General features: G+C 43.4%; 2 long non-coding RNA genes across 3 annotated transcripts in view; both read right to left on the bottom strand.

Moving 5' to 3' along the window:
- Positions 1 to 21,005, bottom strand: part of LOC110260829 (uncharacterized) — a 100,011-nt gene that overhangs the window by 61,753 nt on the left and 17,253 nt on the right. The window lies entirely within an intron of this gene.
- LOC102165008 (uncharacterized) lies at positions 5,037 to 19,079 on the bottom strand. Its single transcript, XR_014804612.1, has 5 exons — positions 19,006 to 19,079; positions 17,401 to 17,632; positions 16,172 to 16,308; positions 7,496 to 9,249; positions 5,037 to 6,213 (listed from the first exon to the last, which is right to left on the bottom strand). It is a non-coding gene; the product is annotated as an uncharacterized LOC102165008 (long non-coding RNA).

The raw sequence follows: 21,005 nt of genomic DNA, 5'->3' as shown, positions 1-21,005 counted from the left end.
AACATAGAGATTTATACAGAAAGAATCCCAAAGGGAGGCAATCGCAGGATTGGTTCAGTACTTTAATGATGTTTTTAAGTGCCCAGACTCTTTATCTTTCCTGTTCGCCATCTGCAGTGGGTTGGCTTTTTGACCTTGGGCCCAACATCCAAAAGGGCTGTCGTAACTCAATGCATCAAGGGCTCACATACCTAAAGAAAGAGGTAAAGGTAGGACAGGCTAGTGAGAGAGGGTTCTCCTTTGGTATCTCTCCTTTTATCTGGAAGTTCAATTGTCTTTCCAGAAAAATTCCCCTTCTGTATCATTGCCTAGGTGAGGTCCAGACCATTCCTTGTTGAAAAGGTGAATATTTAGCCAGTATCTGATTTTTTAATTCTCTGCAGTTGGGAGTAGAAAACAGAAAGGGAGTTGAAAATGGATATTGGGTAGCCAATCAGATCCTCAATAATTCATATCAAATGTATGCTTTTGGCCATAATGAAGGTTAATGCTACTGGACTCCCCCCCCCCCCAGTGTACAATTATAAAACTAGAGAAAATATTCTAAGTGACTATTTTTAGATGTTGGACAACAGGATACACAGAACCTGCTGAGAAAGAGAAATGAAGGGGATGAGCCACTCAACCATCTCAGGTCCCTTCCTGGAGAAAGGGACTGCATCGAAAGAAGGGGGGGCCCATACAAAGAATGGGGGACTGGCTGGACTGAGGAGAGAGAGATGAAAACTCACAGCTACTGAGATGGTTGGAATTTGTGGGGCAGGGTACCAGAAAAAAAAAAAAGTGATATGTGCAAAGAAGAAACTCAAAAACCCTGCCCAGGAGTCCTCTGGAGTCTTTGGCCAAATACTAAATGCTATGTGTGCAAGATGAGACTCCATGAGGAGAGACCAAAAAGAACCATCAGGGAAGGAACTACCACAAGGATGCTGTGAGCTCAACAACAACCAAAGCCCACATGGGCCTGGAAGACACTTGAGTTCCCACCAGTCAGAGTGAAGAGGCCTTGTGTAACACCCTGGGCATTTGGTAGAGACGCCCAGGAAGGCTGTGCTAGTGTAGCCCTGAGAGTAAGGACTACTCTGGGCCTGCCCTAACAAAGCTGAAACACAAACCTGGAAAGAGTCCTGTTGATTCACAATTACATTGACTGCCTGCTGAACAAAATTCACTATTAAGAAAGAAAAAAAAAAATCCAGACACTCAATTATGTAGCATCCAAAGTTACTAAGAGATACATTTTTAAAATGTGACCCATAACTAAGAGAAAATCAGTCAATGGAAACAAAATTGAATCTAGATGATTAAAACATTTAAAGGCAAAATGGAAAATATAAATGTCCTAGAAGAAAATGCAGACGGAAATGTCAAAGCCTTACAATGAGAGTAAACAGCACAAATGAAATGATTGCTAAATGTGACCTCCTATAGATTTAGAACATCTGTGAATCAACAACAAATCATCTCATGAACTGACAAAACACGAGCAGCCAGTGGGGGGAAATTCAACTGGAAGAAATGAAAAATGGCTAGAGTTATTAATGTATAAAGGCTTTCTGAGATTAAGAGGAAAAAGCAAATTAAAACAGGGCAATGCTTGGGAAAATACTAATGGTCAATAAATGTAAATATTCAGCCTTATTAAAAATAAAGTAAATGCATGGAAACACCAAAAATTTATTTCGCATAATAGACTGGTAAATATTAAAATAATATCTTGTTTATAAGGTTAAAGTCAAATTATTACACACCACTAATGGTTCCATTCTCAAGGGCCATTTGGCAGCATTTGTCACAGCTGAAAACTGTTTATAATGTGCAACCCTGCAATTCTACTTCTAGGAATATAGCCGAAGAAAATAACAGGGTAAGTGCCCAGGAAATTAATATGGGTTCATCACAGGGTAGTTTACAGCAGGCAGCAGTTTCTGAGGACAAGATGGCAGCAGACATCTGAACACCTGCCAACCCAGCCACCCTGGCAGCGCATGTTCATAAGCTAAGATAAAAAGTCTGTGTGCGAAAACTAAAATGCCCCATCTCACTAATGTCCATCATACTTAAAGGCCCAAGGACCTCTTCCTGAAGCCATCCCTACCTGAAGATAAGGCTGAGAGGAGGGAGCCATTGAAAGGGCCTGCTAGGTCCATGTACAACCATGAAGCTTAAGAACCATGCTGGACAGAAAGTCTCCTTCAGAGAAGCAGATACCAGCAGGTGGGCTTCTGGATTGATTTGTGTCACATGAAGGATACAGAATACATGCGAAAATGCATGCAAGAGAACCATTTAGTAAGAGTCCAAGGAGGCCAGAGCAGCTGAAAGCAAGACACAGGGGAGTTGAGTTTTCTGGTTAAAATACACCAACACTTGAGTTGGGAGAACCCAAAAGCCACCTTCTCTACTGAGTAACAGCATGGTCCCATTAAAAAAAAGAAACAAAAACAAACAAGAAAACACACACGTTCAACTTCAACGCCAAACACCCTAGAGAATTTGCTATCTCTTACTTGGTTTCTAAATTCCTCTGGCATATTTGTCTTCCCTCTTTTCTCTGCAGGAGGTTCGGCTGTTATTTTCACTGATTACACTTTGGGTAAACAAATTGCTACTCAGTTTTTTGAGATAGCGGGATAATGGGGACGTTGTTTCCCTTTTTACTTTCTTTTTAAAAATCACTACGTTTTGAAATTTAAAAGTAACAAAGAGAAGGTACATCTTTTGGAAAGCAAAAGTGAAAAGCACTCTGACGCAGCCTTAAATGCTCTTCATACATTTGCATCTTATGTTGCAGTTATTCTTGATGTAATACGCATCTCCACAAATACCTGCCCAGGAGAAAACACACACACACCCACACCCACACCCACACCCACACCCACACCCACACCCACACACACACACACACACGCTTCGTGTACTGAACTTTTCGAAAGTAGGGACTTTTTCTTGCACCTATTTTTAACTCAACAAAAGCAATTATTGAGGGCTTTAAAATGCCAGGCACTGAGTTTAGAAACTGAGCAAAAGAGAAACGTTTTTCCCAAAAGGATTTTAAGGTGAAGGGATTGTTTTGTTTCTTTGCATCCAGGAATCTCACAAATGCTAGGATAAAGGGGACACTGGATGAATGTGGGTTTAACTAATTACTAACTCCCTTGGGTGCCAGGGTCTTTGTTCTAGCCTCCACCCCCACCCCCAAACCCCTGAGGCATTTTTTAATTCAACTATCCTTTTTTCCAGTAAGTATTTCAATCTTACCTGTGCATTTGCAGACAAGCTGCTCCCCCACAGTGTAAACACAAACCATATGAACAACTCTCTGCAAAATGGGGGTCGGAGGAGGGAAGGCCAGATTGCAGGGATCACAGGTTAAGTCTGTGAGTCACCCCCTTCTTGTGAGGGAGTTATTAGTGCTCCGTTTAGGACCCCGTAGGCGCTTAATACATAGAGATCCTTGATGAAAGAGTTAACGGAGGGTATGTGCTAGTGAAACAATAATAATCATTTGGAACAAGAAGATAGAAGTTAATATGACTGGTTTTGTTTGTTTGCTTTTGCTTTTTGTAGCCACACTCGTGGCATATGGAAGTTCCCAGGCTAGGGGTCGAATCAGAGCTACCGCAGCCACAGCAACGCCATGTCTGAGCCGCACCTAAGATCTACACCACAGCTCATGGCAAGGCTGGATCCTCAGCCCACTGAGTGAGGCCAAGGAACTGAACCCGAATCCTCACGGATCCTAGTTGAGTTCATTGACCGCTAAGCCATGAAGGGAACTCCACAGTTATTTTTTTAAAGAAAAAAAAGTGTGTGTGTGTCTGTGGGGGGGGGGGGGTGTAGAATTCCAATGAATTTGCTCTTGCTCAAAACATTTTTGGAATTCCTTTTGGTAAAAACCATTTATAAAAAAAAACCCTAAAAAGAGGTTTAACCAAAGTTTTTGGATACAGCTGAGATAAGAGGAATTTATTTTGATCAGTCGCAAGGTAAAATTCTATTCAGCATTTCTCAAATTGAGATCCCTTTTGTACCAATCTTAAAAGCAAACCAACAAGAGCTCTGTGGCCAAAATAGTTTAGCAACTGTTTCATCTTATTCTCCACCCTGGAGATTTACAAAGCAGATTTCTATCTTGTTATGGGCTCTTGCTGCTTAATTATGGATTCCCAAACTAATCTGACTCAGAAGACTTTAAAAAAAAAAAAGCCTATCAATATCTCACAGGATGCCCATTGGAAAAAAATTGATTGAGGTATAATTGACACATAACAAGAAAATCTTGGTTAACACATGATCTTCTTGCATAATTTAAAATTTTTTTCTAACAATTCTTACTTGGTCATATAGATTTTATATATACCTATTTTTAAAGTCAGTTACTATAGCAAACATTGTGAATTACATTTTCATATCCACCTTTCCCTTCTACCTTCACAAAACAAAACAAATCTCTTTTGCCCAATGTGGTAAAGTATTCAGCTGCAAACACTCACCCATCTATATTCCTTTGTGGTGTTGTGACCAAGTTTTAGCAAATGAGATGTAAGCAAAATTAACTAGATATGGCTTCTAGGAAGGCTATTTAAAAGGTGAAATTTCTGCTAGTGTGCCCATAAAGCTTTTGCCTCTGTCCCTCCCGCTGGTCCATAGCCATGACATCTGAGATGTGGCCAGCATTTTTCAACGATGAAATTGAAAGCCACAATTGAAAGATGGTGATTCTAGCAGTGAAAAGCTGGAAGGACCTTGGTTCTTGCCTGCTTTCAAGAAAGAATTCTCGGAGTTCCTGTTGTGGTGCAGCAGAAAGGAATCCAACTAGGAACCATGAGGTTGCAGGTTCAATCCCTGGCCTCGCTCAGTGGGTTAAGGATCTGGTATTGCCGTGAGCTGTGGTGTAGGTTGCAGACGCATCTCGGAGCCTGAGTTGCTGTGGCTGTGGCGTAGGCCACTAGCTGTAGCTCTGATTGGGAACCTCCATGTGCTGTGGGTGTGGACCTAAAGAGCAAAAAAAGAATTCAGCAAAGAGACCAAGATTGTGGGAAGGATCAAAACATTTATTAACAGCAAAGTGCAGGCGAAGGGCACACAGGAGGGCTAGGAGTGAGTTGTACACCACAGGGGCAGCTTAGGTTGCTTCTCTGGGGACAGTTATCCAGGTTTTTCTCCTGGCCAGTCATCTCCATATTTGCTCCTGGTGGATCAGATGGATTCCAGCTGGCATCTTCTCCATCCTTTTGTCCATACCCCAGACTGAGAGCCTTCTCTGTGCGTGTGTCAGGCCTGGACACCCACCAGACTGCACCCAATCTCAGCTCAGTGCTCCCCCTGGAATCCCATTTCAAAGTGTCAGAAGGAGCCTTTGGAGCTGCTCAGTCTGGGGCCTATGTAGCTTCTACTTCAATGGGAGACGCCTGAGTCACTGGGGGCATTATTCGGCTGCCCTGGGTTCCAGAGCTTCTCTTGGTTTCAGAAAAACAAACTTCTTTTTTCAGTCACTGTCACATTTTCTTTCAATTTTAACCCAAACACATTCCTAACCCAGAGTCACTTTTACAAGCACGTTTCCCATACTTTTCATCTTGCAATGAGTTGACTGTGTTTTAGACATATCATTCTTCTACTTTTATTGTATAGCAGCTCAAACCCTTCTTGACAGTAGGTGAGTGTATATAATCAATCAAAAGAGGTATTTATAACCAGTGCAAGTGCTATCCTGCAAATTTCTGTAGGTCAGCAGTTAGAACATACAAGTGGCCTGCAAAGATTTTTCTAAACCTGAATACTGATCCAAGAATCCAAAAACATTCGATTTGCTGAATTTTGTGGCCATCGCCTTCCATAGGTTTTGTTTGTAAATAGAGTTCTAGTCTTAATTTAAGTAAACGAAAATACATTTTGGAGTGAGAATTTTAGTTCCACCTTTGGAGAAACTGGAAGTGCCCTTAAGTAGTGTTATCTTGGGTTGGGATCCAGGATCTAGACTGTACATCTTTAATTCTACTTGGTTCTTTTCCAACCTGACGTCCTCTCAGTTCCCAGCCCAACTGGCCTTGAGAATGCCGGGAAATGGCTAGCTCGAAAAACACGTGGGGAAATGAAGGGATATAAACTGCGGGGTATTGTCACCATCTTGATGGCACTGCGGTCTCTTTCTCTTCTTTAGACACAGAGTAGCGACTAGGAGGAGAGAGATGACTGAAACCTCTGAGTCTACGTAAGAACAGAAGGGCAATAAGCCAAGTCACTTTCGAGGCTCTAGTGAAGATGGGCTGCTTTGCCACTACTGCAATTGCCCTGCAATTTGCAAAGGTAACCATGGAGAGTTGAGATTTTTATCTATGGAAAAGTGATGAGACAGAACCCGGGCTCACTGGTGATGGTTCACCTGATTGAAAACGGGCCAAGAAAATCAAGCCCACGTCTGGAAATTTCCATGCATGTAATGGTTCTTCATAGTCACAAACGGAATTCTATGAAATGCAGAGGGGAGGCTGTCCCTCAAGGGCTTTCTAAATAAACTGCCATAAAAAGAGAGAGCTTAAAATGGTGTGACCCTTAATATGTGGCAAGAGTTATTTGAGATAAATTAGAAAAGGTGCCTCTCAGCTTTGCATGCACAAAGAATCTCCATTAAGTAATTAATTAACCCAAAGCAATCCTGAACAATTGATACAGTCAACAAACTTGGTGGAAGGCCTATCATCTGCTATCGGTGAGATTCACACAAAGGATATGAAAAGCATTTCTATGGCAAAATTATAAAAGCATCAAAAGTCTAGAACCAAATAGGAAATTTAAGACATAAATAAGATTAAAATAAATAATGATGCATAAATTAAGTATGCTGCACCCAAGTGACCCAGCCAAAAGGGGCTATAGGAATTCAAAGAAATAAGGTGTCCTGGTCAAGGACTTTGTAAACAGGCAGAACGGGCTTGAGGCCCTGTTCCATCTCACTCCATCTTTGTGACTCTAGACAAGTTACCTGGCCTGTCTGTGCCTCAGTTTCCTCACCTGCAAAATGGATTGAATAAACTTAGTGTGGAGTCTGGAGTTTCCGTCATGGCTCAGCAGAAATGAATCTGATAGTATCCATGAGGATGCAGGTTCAATCCCTGGCCTCACTTAGTGGGTTAAGGATCCAGCATTGCCATGGCTGTGGTGTAAGCCTTTGGCTACAGCTCCAATTAGACCCTTAGCCTGGAAACCTCCATATGCCACAGGTGCGGCCCTAAAAAGACAAAATAAATAAACAAACTCAGTATGGAGTCTGGCAAGAGTAAGTACACAATAAAATTGCCCATTATAAATACAGCCATATCTCAGAGATATCACAGGTTCAGTTTCAAACCATCTCAATATAGCAAATATCACAATAAAGCAAATCACACGAATTTTTTGGTTTCCCTGTGCACATAAATGTTGTATTTATGCTACGCTGTAGTCTATTAAGTGTGCAATAGCATTATGTCTTAGAAAACAACGTACATACCTTAATATAAATATGCTTTACTGCTAAAAAAATGCTAATTCTCATCCGAACATTCAGGGAGTCCTAGTGCCTCTGTGTGGATGGCTGTTGGCCAACCAGGGTGGTGGCTGGTTCAAGCTGGAGCGGCTGTGGCAGTTTCTCAAAATAAGACAACCACTAATTGTGTGACATGGATTCACTCTTCCTTTCCCAAATGACTGCAGCAGGCAAAGCTGTTTCGTAGCATTTTACTCACAGTAGAACTTTTCAAAATTGCAGTCAACCCTCTCAAACTCTGCTACTGTTTATCAACTAAGTGTACGTAGTATTCTAAATCCTTCGTTGTCATGTCAACAATCTTCACAGCATCTTTACCAGGAGCATTTCCATCCTAAGAAACCACTTTCTTTGCTCATGCAGAAGCAGGAAACCTCATCCATTCAAGTTCCATCATGACATTGCAGCAATTCAGCCACACTTTCAGATTCCACTTCTAGTTCTAGTTCTTCTGCTCTTTCCACCCCGCTGAAGTCATCCATGAGGGTTGGGGAACAACTTCTTCCAAACTCCTCTTAATGTTGATATTTTTACCTCTGCCCACAAATCACCAATGTTTTTGATGGACCCTAAAACAGCAAATCCTTTCTAGGTTTTCAATGGACTTTGCCCAGATCCCTCAGATGAATCACTGTCGATGGCAGCTATAGCCTCACACAGGGTATTTCTTAAATAATAAGACTTGAGAGTCACAATTATTGCTGGAGCCACAGGCTGCAGAGTGGATGTTTCATTAGCAGCAGGAAAACAACACGAATCTCAGTGAACACCTCCGTCAGAGCCCTTGGGAACCCAGACACATCATCAATGTGCAGTGTTATCTTGAAAAGAAGTAGGTCTCAACAGAGGGCTTAAAATATTCAGAAACCATGTTGTAGACAGATGTGCTGTCATCCGGGCTTTGTTGTTCCATTTTCAGAGCACAGGCAGAGTAGATTCGGCCTAATTCTTTCGGGCCCTAGGATTTTCACAATAGTAAGTGAGCACTGGCTTCAATTGAAGTCACGAGCTGCATTAGCTCCCAACAAGAGAGTCGGCCTGTCCTTTGATACTTGGAGGCCAGGCGCTGACTTCTCGTCTCTAGCTGTGAAGATCCTAGATGGCATCTTCTGCCAATAGAAGGCTGTTTTGTTGACACTGAAAATCTGTTGTTCAGCGCAGCCACCTTCGTGAAAGACTGTGGCTGGTTCCGTGCTGCAGCGTCTGCATCAGCACTTGCGGCTTCAACTTGCACTTCTATGTTATAGAGACGGTTCCTGCCCTACACCTCATGCAACAACCTCTGTTAGTTTCAAATTTTTCTTCTGCGCCATCCTCACCACTATCAACTTTCATAAAATTGAAGAGAATTAGGGTCTTGCCCTGGATGAGGCTTTGGCGTTCGGAAAGGCTGTGGCTGGTTTAATCTTCTCTCCAGACCGCTGCGCCTTTCTCCGTGTCGGCAGTAAGGCTGTTTCTCTTTCTTATCGTTTGCGTGTTCACTGGAGTAGCACTTTGAATTTCCTTCAAGGATTTTCCTTTGCATCCACAACTTGGCTAACGGTCACCAGGGGCCTAGCTTTGCGCTTATTTTAGCTTTTGAACATGTCTTCCAAGCTAAGCTTCTAGCTTTTGATTTAAAGTGAAACATGTGACTCTTTCTTCTACTTGAACATTGAGGCCACTGTACATTGTAGGGCCTAGTTTACAAAGCCGTATGTCTCAGGGAACGAGGAGGCCTGAGAAGAAGGAACGAATGGGAACCACTAGTAAGTGGGGCAATTAGAACACACATAACATTGCTCTGTTAAGTTCCCTGCCTTGTTTGGATGTGATTCCTTTGCCCCAAAACAATTACCATAGTAACATCAAGGATCACAGATCATAGATCAGCACGACAAACCTAATAATGAAAAGCTTTGAAACAATCCAAGTACTGCCAACATGTGACACATAGATACCAAGTAAACAAATGCGACTGGAAAAATAGTGCCAACAGATTTGCTTGATGAGGATTGTAATAAACCTTCAATTTGTTTTAAAAAAAAATCTGGTGTTGCTGCAAGCTGTGGCATAGGTCATAGATGTGGCTTGGATCCAGCACTGCTGTGGCTGTGGTATAGGCTGGCAGCTGCAGCTCTCATTCGACCTCTAGCCTGGGAACGTCTGTATGCTGTGGGTGCAGCCGAAAGAAAGAAAGAGAGAGAGAGAGAGGGAGAGAAAGAAAAAGAAAGAAAGAAAGAAAGAAAGAAAGAAAGAAAGAAAGAAAGAAAGAAAGAAAGAAAGAAAGAAAGAAAGAAAGAAAGAAAAGATGGAGGAAGGAAGGAAGGAAGGGAAGAGGCAGAATCTGTGAAATGCAATAAAGCAAAGCACAACAAAACAAGGTATGACTGTAATTGTAGGAGGAATGAGAGCTGAAGAATGGCTCTGTAACTGAGTAGAAGTCTTTCAGAAACGTCGTGAAGGATCCAATTTAAACAAGGACAGAGAGTGAATAACGCAAAGCTGGACAAACATGAGTGAGTACAAGGCAACAGGAATGTGCAGGGCACATTTCAGAATTAATAAGTTTGAATGCAGCTGAGCAGTAGTTAATAAATGAATATCACAACAAAGAAAGAAGCAAAGGAGAGGAGCAGCGAATTCACAAATTAGGAAGTAACTAGTAAACAAACATGGGGAAATATTCAGTCTTATTAGGAATCAAAAATGCAAATTAATACAATGAGAGGAGGGTTGACTCAAGATGCTGGATTAAGCGCACAAATCTAATTACTTTCTTAACCCCACATCCCAAAAACGACAGGAATTATATAAAGAAAATAGAACAAAGTGCTCTCATCAGCCAAGAGATGTGAGATTCTTGAACCATAAAAATCAAATTGCAGTGGATCGATGGAGGAAACTCAAACAAGCAGCAGGGGTGGAGGGGGAGGGGAGACCACTGTGAGGATACAAGCCATTCTGGAGGTTATTCAAGTTCACAGGCAATTAAAACATGGAGGAGGTGGGATGATTAATGATTCGTCCAGGTAATTACTGAGTAGCTGCTATAACAGACAGGTGCTGAAATCTCACTGGTTTAATACAATAGACGTTTGTTTTCCTTATTTCCATCAGCAGCAGAGATGGAAGCAGGCATTTCAGGGACGGGGGCTGGATTGCTGTGAAGGCTGGCAGAAGCGCTCCCATCTTCAGGCTGTAGGTTTAGATGTTCCCCTGGGATAAAAAGGAGGGGGGTGTGTGGCCATAACCTTAGACCGAGGGCAAATGGAGACTCTCTCCTGGATCTTGCCACTCAGAGATCCCTGTGCCCTGCAGCATCTTCTTTGAAATTTTCCGAGTCTGGTGCCTGGACCTGCCGGAGACAGTAGCGTCATTGCTGCAGGTGCTCCAACACGGGTCCTGGCCACCAGAGCCCCTCTGAAATTTCCCAGCGCCCCCCCCACGCCCCGTGCCACCAGATGCCTGGGAATCGCCAGGGCTGTCTGATTGCCGTTCTCTCTTTCCCCGCTTCTCCAGAAGAGTCCAAGGGCATAGAGTTTAGACGGGCTGCTCGTGTCTCACACAGCCTGAAGCTCTTGTTAAGGTTTGCATTCGCTCTGCTTTCTTTCGGACAGTCTGTTACTATCCTAAAATCCTGAACTTGTCTTCACCAGGGCCGCATCTGTTCAGACGCCGACCCGGTCTCTTTTTTATTTCAGAGAGGGTATTTTTTCGTCTTTAAAAGTTCCTTTTGGAATCTATTTCTACCTTCCATTTTTTCCTCAGCACACACCTAGTTTCTTCTCAAAACTTCTTGGCCTCCGGCATCCGTGCGTCCAGTGCTTTAACATCTTTCCACCTGCTCCATTGTCTCTGGACTCTGCTCTACTCCTTTCAATGAGATGGGGTGTTTTTCAGGCACTTAGAGAAGTTCCTGGAATAAACTGAACGCTTTTCATTCTTAAGCTTTGTTAGGCTGTGTCCAGAACAACCATTAGTTGCGCATTAATTGAGTTCCAGTACTAAGAGAATGTTCTTTGGCGGCTCCTACCCTATGTGTATACAATGAGGTGCTTCCACCATGGCTGGTGGGAATATGAACTATGCCCAGCCTGTCTGAATCTCAGTGATTGTTCTTACTGCTTTTTTCTTTTTCTTTGTCTTTTATTTATTTATTTGGTTTTGGTTTTGGCTGCACCTGCCACATGCAGAAATGCTCAGGCCAGGGATCAAACCTGCACCACAGCAGTGATTCAGGCCACCGCAGGGACAATGCCGAATCTTCTAGGTGACCAGAGAACGCCTTGCTGCTTGCTTTTGATGACTGTTTTTCCTAGTCTTAGACAGCTCCCCTCACACACACGCAAGACAGTCCTGGGCTACACTCTCAGGAGGACCACCCCACTGCCCCTCCCTCAATCTCCCTCCCTGTCTCCCTCCTTTCTGCCCCCCCCCATCCCACCTGCAGTTCCATTGTCTGAGGTGCTCTGACCTACAAATCACTCCCATTTTGGCCTCTCCAAACTCCTACTCTATCTCCCCAATGAACTGAGACTGCTGTGCCCCCCCGCCCCATGCCCCCCACCGTGTTGTGGCCTGGAAACTGCCTCCAGGTGGTGAGCTAGTACAGACATACCAGTTGTGCATAATTTTTTTCTTTCAGGAGTATGTTTCTTACTGACGATTATCTAATATCTGAAAACAGGTTTTATATATTTTGTTCAACTTTTTAATTAAGAAGGTAAATCTTGTCCCTTAATTTTTCTTGTACAGAAACCCCTTGTTGTAGCTTTAATAGCTTTAATTTGCATTTCTACGATGCTAAGTCCTTGATCAAAGAGTATGTACATTAAAAATTTTTGAAAGGTACTGCTTGCTTGCTCTCCAAAAGAGGTATTATAAATTGATTTTCCACCATCAGTTTGGCATTCAGATTGCCATTCTTAAAACATGGCCTATACATAGCAGTCAGAGTAGGAAATAAAGATACCTTTAAACATATGAAAATATGCACAATCCTGTACAGAATATAGAGACCCAAAGCACAAAATTAGGGTAAAAAATGCTCTTAGTAGAAAGAGAAGATGCAAAAAGAGAAAACATATAAACAATCTTTATTAATCAGGAAAGACCTTGAATTCATAAAACAAAAACAAGATGCTATTTTTTAAAGGGATGTTCAGAGAACAACAACAAAAAAAAAAAACCCACTTTTATGAGTTAAAAATCTGATCATATAAGTTTTAAAAAAATAAAACAATGGAAGGGTTAAGGAAATTCCCCATTGACAGCATACTCATGCATCAAAAACAAACAAACAAACAAACAAACAAAGATATGGGAAACAAGAGAAAAAGATAAGAAAACTAAGAGAGCCAATCCAGGAAAGCCAATGCCCAAGTAGTATGAGCTTCAGAAATGGATAAACAAAGAGGAGAAAATTATCAACAAGATAACTGAGAAACATCCCCCCAGACTGAAAGGGTTCACTGACTGCCCAGTACAGTGGATGAAAATAAACCTAGAAAGAGGCACATTATTGTGAAATTTCAAAATACTTGGACAAAGAAAATATTCCGTAAGTTTGAGAGAGAGAGAGAGAGGAGAAGAAGGAGGAGGAAGGGGAGAGAGAAGAAGAAATCCATATCACACTGGACATCTCTTTAGCTATACTGGAGGCTAGAAGACAATGGAGAAATGGCTTCAAATAACAGCCAGTCTAGAATTCTGTACCCAGCCAAACTATCAAACAAGCGGGAAGATGGAATACAGGCATTTTCAGATATTTATGGTCCCTCCCAAAAAAAACCAAATCTATATCCCACTTACCCACTGAGTCAAACTGACCAAAGAGTTCACCAAATTTAAGGAGTAAACCAAAAAAGAGAAAAATGTGGGGTTTAAGAGAATAGGAGGTCCAATAAAGGAAAGCAAATAGACTCTCCAGGACGTAAGTGAAGGAAGATCCCAAGAAGGGGATCTCCACTCCGCACTTGGACTTGTGGAGCAGCAGAGAATGCTCTTTTCTTTCCAGAGAAATGTTTTTCTCTGATTTATTCCAGAAAGGTTGAGGTAGGCTGTGGTAAGCTTTAAAGTGGAAAATACAAAGCATTCTTTTCCCTTCATCCTATTCCTCCTGGATATCCAGCATCTGGCCCATCCATAATCCTGCCAGATGCCCCACCTGTGGTCAGCCCTGCTTCTAAGGATTCATTCCTACCTGTGCTCCCCCCCCAACTTCCCAAAAAAGGCTCCTGCAAACTTTCAGAAAAGCAGAGACCCGGTGAGGATACGGTGACTCTGTGCAAGTTACGTTTTCCATGTTTCATCTAACAGCAGCACTGTCGCCTTTTTCTTACACAGCCAGGTTTGTGCTTCAAGGGTACACATAGAGGTGATAAAGCTCAAGAGAAACACCACCATGAACACAGAACTAACACAGTGGTTCCTCTAGAAGGGTACAAAGAGGGTACCATCACGGAGCCATTTCTAGGTGTTGGTGAAGTTTTAATCTAGTTAGTGTATCCACAACTTTTCATTGTATAATTATGCTTTAAAGTGTGCACGTGCATTTTAGACACTCTTCTGAGTATGTGAGACACTTCACAGTAAAAAGAAAAAATGCACAGTGACATACTAATGTCCACAACTGGAAAAGTCGGCCATGCAATGGAATGCTTGCTCTGATTACAACTATGTGCAAGACATGACTGGGGCAAAGAATGAAAGGCAGTTATTCCCAAGTGAGAACAGTAAATTATGGTTGAAAGATTATGTATGGTTTTCTCACAACACCAACAGTTTTCAAATGGCTTCAAATGCATCATCCCATTTTGTCCTCACCATTCTGTAGGGCAAAGATTTGTCTCGATGCTCATAAAGCAGTGGAGAAGCAGAGGCTACATCACTTAACAAAGCTTGCTCATAATCTCACACTCCAGGAGCAGCGGACATGGGAAACCTCTCTATCCCACCCTTTCTCTTACCTTCATCCCATGACCTCACTAAGCCTCAGCTTCTCCATCTATAAAGGAACAAAACTGATGATGGACCGTATGCAACGAGTTATCAGGAATAAGGGAAACAAAGCACAGAAAGCACTTAGCATACAACCTAACACATAGTAAGTGCTCAATAACTGTTGCATGTCAATAATAGCAATGTTGGCAGTAAGAAGTAATTAGATAGTTGAGTTCAGTACTATTCAACTAGGCATTAGGCATACAGGAAGGAATAGGAGCTCATTGTTCAGGAGTAACAGACAGCAAATTCAGAGTTCGGGTATCTGCAGGAAGGATGGAGACCCATACAGGGACACTTGGTTTGGACCTGATACATTGCCAGTGTCTGGAGAAGGCATCCTTGAGGAGATGTTACAGACTCTGAGATGCACAGTTGAACTGCAAGGCGTCTATCAGATTTTCTAGGCTATTCTCTTAATCCTCACTTGAGAAAAGGGAAAATAATGAGAACTGGAGTTAACGTAAGCAAACTACTATACTCAGAGTTTATTATCAACACGCTAAAAATGTTCTACAGGTACTATTATATCAAAAAATAAAAATAAAAACCAATAAAGGTCAGCTGAAAATTAAAAGATAATTAGTTTCAGAAAAACTTGAATATGTATGCGGGAGGAGTTCCCGTCGTGGTTCAGTGGTTAACGAATCCAACTAGGAACCATGAGGTTGAGGGTTCGGTCCCTGGCCTCGCTCAGTGGGGTAAGGATCCGGCGTTGCCGTGAGCTGTGGTGTAGGTCGCAGACATGGCTCAGATCCTGCGTTGCTGTGGCTCTGGCGTAGGCCAGTAGCTATGGCTCTGATCCAACCCCTAGCCTGAGAATCTCCATATGCCGTGGGTGTGGCCCTAAAAGGACAAAAGAAAAAAAAATATATATATATATATATATGTGTATGTGGGAATTAGATGATTTCAAAGACACGTTAATTTCCTTAGGTATGGTATATGGCGGTTACCTTTTTAAATCTCTCTTTGTTAAAGATGTAGAATTCAGCTTCATTACTTATCTCAAAGTAAACACCTGGCCTATGGTCAGAATGGGATGCGAGGGAGACCGAGGATTATAAAAGAAAGGATCATACAAAGGAAATCACTGAGAATTCAATGAGAATCATCTTATCTCTACTTTCATCTCTGTTTGACATTTTCCATAATTAAAATAAAATTTTTTTTTCGTTGCGCCCATGGCATACATAACTTCCCAGGCCAGGGATCAAACCCAAACCACAGAAGTGACAATGCCAGATCCTTAACCACTAGGGCACCAAGGAACTCCTAAAAACTTGTAAATATAAAAAGTCACTAGTGACCTTGAAGGAAGCCGTATCAGGTAAATATTACGGGGAGAAGACAGACTTAAAAGGACCCAAGACTGCAGGAGTGATGAAATGTGAAGGCAGTGAGGACAGCTTGACTTAAGAATTCTGGCCACAGGCCAGTGGAGAATCAGGGTGAGAAAATGGCAATGCAGATATAGATAAATACATAGATATATACAGAAATAAGTGTGGTTTGGCTAATTGTAAGTACATGGAAACACATCTGTGGGTCTAAAAAGAAGCCAGTGGAGGGAGAAAAACTGAAAAAGTAAACCAGAAGAGCTGATAGGTTAAAAGGAGAGGTGATTCAGCCATGAAATAAAGCAAGAGAAACTACCTTCAAATCCACATCAGATGAGCAAACTTTCCAGCTCTCCTGCTACAGCCTCAGCCCACTTGTTTCAGGAGGATGCAGCCATCGTCGTTAGGGAATGGGGCTCTTTTGATGCAACGCCTGACCCTGGAAGGCACACGCTAGCAACCAAAAGCAAGAAAAGGTGAGTGAAGAAACAAGTACAAAGAACAAGGAGACAGGTACTGCGAGTGAAAACCTGGTACCGACAAGAATCCGCCGTAGGGTAAACCACACCATTCACTCATGGCCCTGATGCGGATTCCGGCCAACAGCCAACCCACAGACTCGGGCCTGCAGTTCAGCAAAAGGAGGAGGACCGGTCCAGACTGGAGTCAGGAGTCCAACGGTCAATAGGGGCTCATCCCGGGTGCAAGGGGGAATCGGAGCAGGGACGAGCTGTGTGCATTTCAAAGAGGTCCCAAGAGTCAGGGCTTCATAGCCCTGAATCTCGAGGGTCACTCCCAACAGGGCCAGCTTCTTTGGTTTGAAATGGTAGCAGCTGCTTAAATGACTGCCCACTAACGGAACCCATGTTATCATGCAATATACTAAATGTAATGATGCAGGAACCTTGGCTCAGGACTTCTCTGTAACTCTGTAACTCTGTAACTTCTCTGTAACTCAGCTTCCCTCCCCACAGTTACCCTGAGTTGGGGAAGAAATCATTGTTTTAAAAGAATATCATTATTTTAAACATACTTATCATTATGTGATCATTATCCAAAATAATTCTCATTTTTAAAAAGTCGGTTGAGAGGAATAAAATTCTTCCTCTCCTCCATGCAAACCAGAGAGACATTTGCAGCATCTTCCTTTGCACCCATCCAAAAAGGTATCTGAATCAGCGGTCCTCTGAGAACCAACAATAACCCCCAATTGTTAAGAACTAGAATTCTACTAGAAGAGATTATTTTCTTCACAATGCCAGCTGAGGAACTGAGAACTATTTGCTGCACTGTTTAGCTGCCTTAATAGGGCATCATTAAAATTCCCTCTTCCAGGCACTACTTGAGATGCAAAGCGAGGGAAATGGGCCACTAGGTGCCAGTGCAGATATTCTAATTGGCGTCATTGTAACCAGGGTTTCTGCTAAGCCATGCGAACTGCGTGAATAGTGAAATGGAGGGGCAAGTCTGTCAGAGCTGCCTTCTGAGAGGAATCCATATTCTGCTTCTAATTAGAGCTGCCAAGTTTCCTCCATAAAATCTCACCTTTCTAACGCTCCATCCACTCATTGACTCTTCCTTGGAGCCACCTCACCCACAGTCCTCACAGCAATACTCACGCCCGTGTGTCTTCTTCTCCCCGGGTCACAATCCTTTCCCCCTGCCAGAAATTCTCACCAACACTCCCCGGAGGGCAGAGTTATCCTCAGAGAACAGCTCGCCCGGTGCCAGGCTTCATTTGTCTTTCCCCAAGGGCCATGTATCACAGGGAGCCAGCCTGTTGAGGTGAATCCTAATTGAAAGCTGTATGTTCTGCAGCCCTGAGCAAAGGAAATTATATTGCCCCCGCTCCCCCCTTCGCACAGATGCCCTGGTCCAGAACCGGACAAAGTCCTGCCCACCAGCAGTAGCACCTGCCCTATCCCTCTCTTAGGAAGAAATATTCTTCCAATTCTTGGAGAGAAGAGGAATCACAGTGTCAGGGGACCACTGACGAAAGCTGCCCACCCACCTTGGCCAGGCAGGATAACAGCCACTTGAAAGAGTTGTCTTCCAGCAGGAGGCCCTGATAAGGCCCGTGGTGCTGCCCTAAAGACCACCTGGGAGGAGTTGGGAGGGGCCAGTGGAGGGAGGAGACAACAAACCTCCCAGAATCCTCGGTGCTGGAATCCCTCTTGGCTGAAAGGTGCAGGAGCCACCAAGAAGGATGCTGAGCCAGACCAAGCAGGGGTCGGGCATGACTACTGGCCAGAGACAACCCAGAAACTAACCCCATTCCCCAAAACCAGAGACCGTGCGCCACGTGGCAGACCAGTTCTCCTGGGTTGCCTCACCCTGGGGCTCTCCACGCAGCGCCCATCCCAATAAAGTCTCTTGCTTTGTCAGCATAGGTGTCTCCTCTTGTGTTAGACAAGAGCCCCAGCCTCCGGCCCTGGAAGGGGCCCCCTTCTGTCCCAACAGGGTACTGCAATTTGCACATACAAGCTGAGATTTCCCTCAGGCCAAAGGTTTTGTTTCCATAAGTGGCTTTAACCACCTTCATACCAGAACCAAAATGTAGGCGTGTTCCTGCAAGCCTTTCCTCACCGCTCCCCCACTCCTTGCCACCCTACTGGACTTGCCATTAGAGGCGGAATCAATCCATTTGTAAATAACTCAGGCATATTCATTCATTCCGCAAATGCAAGTGCCTGCTGGGTACTTCTATACATGAGGTAGGCAGAGAAGACAGAAATTTGCTTTTGAAAGAGAACTAATTATATAGCACAATGATACAAACAGTGATTGTTGAGTTTCAACTGGTCAATCTATGTATAAAACTCAAAAAACTTTAAAAACATCCAGAGCAGAATGTGAGTGGTAGCAAGCAGGACGAAAGCACAGATGACAAGTGCTGGGAAGTGAAAGGGAGTGAAGATTGCCGAGGGGTGGGCTTGGGGAATCTAGGGAGGAACAAGTAAGGGTGTAAATACATTGACTCGGCTGAGGACATCACCCTGGACTTACTAGCGCCTGTCCTATTGACACCTGCCCTCCTCTCCCGCGCTCTCTGCTGTTGGCTTGTTGGCAGAGTCCAGCTTATATTCACGTGTCCACATCATTCTTCAGAGTTATGTGCTCAGGAACCATCCCGGGTAAGTCATGACTGACCTTAGCTGTGATGGCTGCACACCCACGTCAGTCTTCATTGGTGAGCAGGTGACTGGCTCTAACCAAAGAGGCTCCTGGGAAAGGTAGAGAGCAAGAAAGAGCCTCTCGTACTCCCAATTCATTAACCTGTAACGGACCCATCCTGGAACGTCTTATTGTGGGAAAATGCATTTTTCTTACTGCTTAAATATTTGGAATTGATTTTCTCTTTCTAGAAATGAAAGCAACCTAAATACGATAACCCACTGCAGAATTTAAAATGGTGATTTAGGAGTTCCCAGTACAGCGCAGCGGAAATGAATCCGACTAGGAACCAAGAGGTTGCGGGTTCAATCCCTGGCCTCGCTCATTGGGTTAAGGATCTGACGTTGCTGTGAGCTGTGGTGTAGGTGGCAGATGCGGCTTGGATCCTGCCTTGCTGTGGCTCTGGTGTAGGCCGGCGGCTACAGCTCCGATTCGACCCCTAGCCTGGGAACCTCCATATGCCACAGGTAGAGCCCTAAAGAGACAAAAGACAAAATAAAATGAAATAAAATGGGATTTAAATGTACTGGGAGGAAGAGAAAAAGGAAGGAGGACATGTAGGTGAAGTAAATTCTCGAGTGTAACAGCAGAAGATCGTACATAAATGTAATTTTTTAATGAAAGAAAAGAAGCAGCAGCGTAAGAATTCCGTTGAGAAAGATGAGGGCGGTCATCGAAGAAACAGATGTTGAAAATGCGACCAGAACCGAGGAGGGAAGGAGGGCAGAAACTGGTTTTCCTTCTAAGTCTCTTTGCACTGCTTTATTAGGTAACTATGTGCCTGTATTATTTTTGACGAAAGGTTTACCATGTACCCAAAGAAGACAACAAATTCAAAACTGGAAATTAATTTCCTCTTCTGGAGCCACTAGAGAGAAAATAAGACTCTTTCTTAGAGACAAATCAACAAACAGGCTACGAGAAGCACTCCCCCACCCCCCAGAGTGCCAAGGGCCCCGGGGCTGTTCCTTGCACCATCAGTGCAAGAGTGTTCTCTTTGTGCAGGTGTGGATTAGGCTTTTGGCAGTGAACATGTTTGGCAGAGAAGGAGATAAGGGAGCTTGGAGGGCAAAGCAAGAGAAAAATCCCCCACCTACAGGGCAAGCCGGTTTGCTCTCCCTCCAAACAATGCAAATGACACAGACTCTGCCACGCTGCTAATACAGGTGCCATTACACGAGCTGGGTAACTAAGTAAGCGTGCTGCCGGTCTCCCACTAAAGATACCAGTTTTTCTCCAAGCTGACTCCACTCTCGGAAGTACAAGAGCAAACTGCCTCGGTTATCTTCACCACCTCCTCGCGGAAAGGAATAAGGATCACACTTCAAACTGCATCCCCCGCCTCCTTGACACTGTCGACTAGAAGACACTGAGGACCTAACTTGAGCTGCCAGCAGAGTTTTAAACCATCTAAGGACATTCCTCCTCAGCAAATCCCAAAGCTCCCAAAGCTGCAGTTTTGTCCCCGGGGACCGGAGTCACTGAGTGAAGTCTAGGAAGAGGACAGTCCTGTAACGTCCCGAGTCCAAGAGAAATAAACATTTATTTCCCGTCTTATTCACTGGATGTTTCCTTGAACTCCGTGACCCATAGGCCATTTCTTTTAAGCTGTTTTTCAGGAGTGCAAGCCATGCGTATATGTCTCAAGTCAGTTAAAATAAATCCTAGCCGGAATCTAGTGAAGTCTTCTGAAAACGAACCTATTCCAGAATCCAATAGGCATTGACCCAGCCATGCATTTTTCTAGGGATATACCCGACAGAGAAGTCAAACATACAAGGTCATGCCTTGCAGCATCATTTGTTAACGGCAAAAAAACTAAACAATCGAAAAGGCAAACAGTAGGAAACTGAACAAATAATGATGTATCCACACTAGAGAATATTATACAGCTACCAACGAAAATAAAAGCTAGATGGAACTCCATGAATTGTCACAGAAAGATGTCTGTGACACACTGTTATGCATTAAAAATA

The sequence above is a fragment of the Sus scrofa genome, chromosome 5 (assembly GCF_054392235.1).
Source record: "Sus scrofa isolate SSC_HxYL_T2T_F1_AM1 chromosome 5, Sscrofa_HxYL_maternal_Yorkshire_Landrace_v2.0, whole genome shotgun sequence".
Lineage (NCBI taxonomy): Eukaryota > Metazoa > Chordata > Mammalia > Artiodactyla > Suidae > Sus > Sus scrofa.
Note: the sequence above shows the minus strand (reverse complement) of the source record. Positions and strands in the feature narration are given on the sequence as shown.